We start from the raw sequence: 5,027 nt of genomic DNA on the forward strand, positions 1-5,027 counted from the left end.
GATGAATCTTGTTATTTTCTCACTATGAGTGTGATTATGTGTGTGTTAGTGTACATGTGTGTGTGCATACATGTGTACTCAAGGTGCCTGAAGGCACCATGATTTTCTGGGTCACTCAATGCTAGTTATCTCTAATTCCTTTAAATTTCCCCACCCAAATTCTACTATGGATCATAATATATCCTACTGAAAATGATTTAATGATTTCTTTATCTTAAACTTATCATCATTGGAGGTTAGATTGTGTGTATGTGTGTATGTGTATGTATTCTGACTTCTTGACTTTATCTGTGGGTAAAATATCCTGTCAAAGACATATTTCTTTATAGAGCCAAGCAATGTCCTGTCTGACTTCTGGACTTCCACCCTGGTTGTCACTCAGTCACTTTGAGTATTGAAAACAATTAATATCTAGCATAACTATCAATCTTTAAGTTGGGGGGGAAAGTAGTGCAACTGTTTCACATATTAATAGTAACTTAAGCCCTACAGTGACATTTTGTTGTTCAAAGTCATTATTGATGCAGATGTTGTTTGCTCTGAGAATAAAAATAATCACTTTAAATATCACATAAGCCACCTCTGAAATATACTCTCTCAACCTCCCATTAAAATGAAGGAAGATGAAAAGTTTACTAAGTCAAAAACAGTACTTGAAAAGAAGGAAAACAACTGTTTCTCAGTCTGGAAGCTGTTTCCATTGGAACTGTCTGGACTGAGAAACAACTGGAGGCATGTACTTACTTTCCCCATCAAATGTAAGCAGTGCCTAGGAGGAAGAAGGCTGAGTGAGGTTGCAATTCATACCCACTACCCATCCTTAGTACATAGAGGCAGGGATTTTGCCAACCACCAATTTGAACAGCCATCCATTTCCTGAAATATAATTTACTTTTAGTGGTAGCTAGGGACATTGACTTCTTAGATTTTACTACCCTCTGTATACCCATAGCCATCAAACACTCAGAATATTCAGTTCCCAGTAAAAGAATATGAAGAGAGAGGGGTCAGAGGAAAAAAAAGGTGCATCCAAACTTGCAATGTGGTGTCTACTGTAGGTAAGGACAATGCTTATGAGCAATGCTTGGGAGGTATATAAGATTATGGAATACTGCTTCAGGAAAAAAAAATTCTAAGTAAAAACAGCCTGAATAATTCAGAAGTAAATTCCTATCTTAGAAGACAGAGAACCAGGCAATAGATTAAGATCCCTTTTCATTATAGTCAAGCCTGTTGAAAGCTAGAAATTGTGCTTAAAATTATGTACATTAACTTGCCACTTTTAGACCTACTCTGAATAAAAAATACATATGCAAACAAATTGACTTAAGAAAAAAATTATTTGTCTTAGGAAACGGGAAGAATTACCCTAAAACACTTACTAAAATGATTTTACTATAGGAAGCAGAATAAATTATTTTAAAATATCCAGAACTGAAGCAGGCAACCTAATTAAAAATATTTAGTAACATAAATATCCTGATAAATTTTTTGAAATGTTAAGGATAAAGAAATTATTTTATTAAAAACGGAGCCCCAAAATATGTAAGTTACCTAGAGATCAGAAAAAATACAGGAAACCTCATGCAAATTCTGGACTGGCTTTAAAATTAAACCTTTACAACACCAAATACAAAAAGATAATGGAGAAATGTTTACAAAGATTTTTCTTTTTTTCTTTTTCTGCAGAGCAACAAGGCCAGGGAGCAGGTGGCAAATGAATTCTTTTTATTTTCTGATATGCAAGGATTTTATAAATTATGGCACTGACACACACTCCGGAAAAGTTTACGCAAACACATACTCTGGAGAGTCAAAACTTAATTGAAATTGAGAAATAAAAAATGGAAAATTTGGAATAAATGTTCTTATGGTGAGCCTTGTTATGTGTGAATCCAATTAATTTCTGTACAAATGTTAACATAATTTAATACAGTGTAGTAAATGTCACTTATAAAAAATGTAATTAGACAAAATAATTAAAGAATAATAATCTATACCTCTAACATATAATCTATATCTCATATTAAATTAAGAAAGATCTGTAAGTGTAGGGGCAGGGCAATAAAACCACATTAAATTTCTTGTTTTACATAGATTGAGGTTAAAAGTTACATTTCCTCATTGTATTTGAAGCTAGAAAAATTGTATAATTTTAAAGAATATAAAGTAAGCCCAGATCAAACTTTTAAAATGCTCCATTCTTTTAAAACTACTACTGAATACAATAGCCAACAAAGCAAAGTGCACACTGCAAATTACTGAACACAAAGATAAGAGCAAAATAATACAAAGTATACAACTCAATGAGAGGTTAATGTAAATTCAGTTATTATGGTTAGTATAAATGGTTTCTACATCAACAGGTGAAGGACATCAGAACTAAATGCAAAATAAGTTCAGTTATGTGCTCCTTCCAGAAACTTAATTGAAATTAAAATTTTAAATATGTGTCATGTTAAATCTTTTGGCTTCACCTGTCTTTGGACATTTGGTCACTTGCTTCAGACAAACTAACATTCTGCATGAACACTAAACTTTTTGCAGGCACAATTCATGATATCTTGCCCCATGCCCATGCTCTGTATCTCTTGCCACCTGTCTCAGGCTTTCATATTGATGCTGAGGTATGAGGTGCACTAGTGTCTTCCTGGCCCCTTCATCCATGTGCAACCCAGGTGTAAAGGGGAACTAATTTTTCTATGAGGCATGACTTTAGTCAGTGGGGGGCAAGAGAGATTGGATAAATTCTTTACGTTCCTTTTCTCCTGGATAAAAGGCCCTAATATTTGCTCATTTATGTAACTTTTTAAAAATAATGCAACATGGATGAGCAAACAGCTATACTACATACTAAGTGGTGCCCAGCATGGTAACCTATCTTTGTATTGGCTTTTCTCCCTTCCTTAGGCTTTGTTTTCTGTAGAACTCAGGGCAATATAGTTGATAACAGGAGTGTTCTTAGAAAGTAGACCATAAAGATGGGATCTTAGAGCTGGCCTATTAGTCTGACAACAGTGAGGATTTCAGTTCTAGTGGTAAGCAGGATAGTAAAAATTTCTTGTTAGCAATGGCATCATCATTATTAAGATTTTCACCTTTGTTAAATTGGAATAAAGTGCAGGTAAAAGGAGAAGCATTGGAATATATGCTGTTTTTAGTTTTAAAAATAATGGAGTCGACAATATTTATAAAGAGTGTGTGGACTGACTTCTCTTAATGGCACTATAGATATTGAAAAATAAAATGCTAAGATAAGGCCAGTCAAATGCCAAAACAAGGAACAATGTGAAATCTAGAAGGCTTCCAGGGAAATTTTTAGGGAAACTCTCATGTCCCGTTGCATCATGGCAGAATGTGCTGAAAATCAGGCTCAGGATCTCGTGAAAGGGTGGCAGAGCCCTGATGCTTCCTGAATGCACAGACTCATAAGGCCCTTATGCTAATGTTAGTGACTTAATAGGAAAGGGATGGGATATTGGGACCTGAAACAATATTATTTGGTTAAACACAGCTGAAATTATTGAACTCCCACATTCTTCTGAAACTTCCAGGCTGGCAGAAGAAGCCCCCTTCTCCTAGCCATAGGAAACTATACAATAACATAATCTGAGATAAGTGCCTCTCAGGATGATTATTTCCCTCAGGGTCTACCCACCTGCCTTCATTAGCTAGAGTTAGACCTCAGGACAACCTGAGTAGAAAAGTTTAATGCATCTCCAGGAGAAAATAGTTTATGTACCAGAGGAATTGATAGACCTGACTAATAAGTAAGGGCAGAAACCTAAGAAGCAAATGTGAAAGTAAAGCTTCAGAGTTACACCACAAGAGGTAGAACATAAGGCTAGATATGGGAGAATTTATTGAACAGAGACACTCACACTAGTCTCAGAATTTGATGATCTGGCAACAACACTGAGGTCTACTCCAAAATATTTTGCTGGGATAGCACCTTCAAACTCAAATATAGCAAATACTATGAAAAATCTGGAATTTCCTAACATAGTATTGAGGAAGAGGCCAGAAAAACTGGAGAGATGTAAATGTTAGAATGGATTTATTATGTCACACCCGAGGACTCAAAACCTGATTAAAATCCCTGTGTGGATCCAATGGACGTTCCATAAACAATGAACTGTGGTGAGAGCACCACCCATCTTTAAGAAGCTTGGTTCGTGGTGGCTGTGCTCAGCTGGCTGCTATTGATGGTAGGAGCTATGGCTTTTGAACTGAGCTCTTTAGTATTGATGGAGATGAGGGAATCGCTGAGGCTAAGATGTAACACTCAATCATCAGAGGCAAGGTGGATATAATTACTAGATTTGTCACTAAGTTGCCTTGACCTTCAGGAACCTGAATTGCTGATAGGTCGTGGTATTCGTAGACATGAGATAGATAGGCAGTTGCCTATGAGAGGGAGAAAGAGAGAAAACAGAAATGATGGGCATAAGGCTAATATCAGCTGCTAAAATGGAAAACTGTGGTTCTTCATCCAATTTCCAGACATAAGTCAGTTCTCAAATTTAGAATCAATTGATTGAAGAGCATGGTCCCCTTGAGAAAAAAAGTCTGCAATGTCATCTCAAGCATATACAGTAAATATTCCCTTGATTATTCTCGAAAGAGCCCTGGAACCACTTCCAGGAAAACTGAACACTAGTGAATGGGAAAACACAGACAGTTCTAGGGCAGTTAGATATAACGTCTGTGCTGACACTGATGTCACGGGATCTGAAACACCATCACTAAGCTTATGGAAGCCAGGTGGAGTTTGGCCCAAATGTATTTCACAGTGCATCCAAGTATATTTGGATGTAACCTGTGGTTATTTCCTTGGTCCCCATGTGCATGGTGGAAAGAGAAATTCTTAGCAGCTGGCAGAACTCATACATTATGGTCTGTGGAATAAAAGCCATTAGGGCATCAGGAGCCAAGTGGAAGCCTCAGAAACCACAATTTCATCCTGAGGAAAAGTATAAATCAGAATACTACATAATATGAAGAAATGCTGAGATTGGTACCACTAT

This window comes from Lemur catta, chromosome 11, assembly GCF_020740605.2.
Source record: "Lemur catta isolate mLemCat1 chromosome 11, mLemCat1.pri, whole genome shotgun sequence".
NCBI classification, from domain to species: Eukaryota; Metazoa; Chordata; class Mammalia; order Primates; family Lemuridae; genus Lemur; species Lemur catta.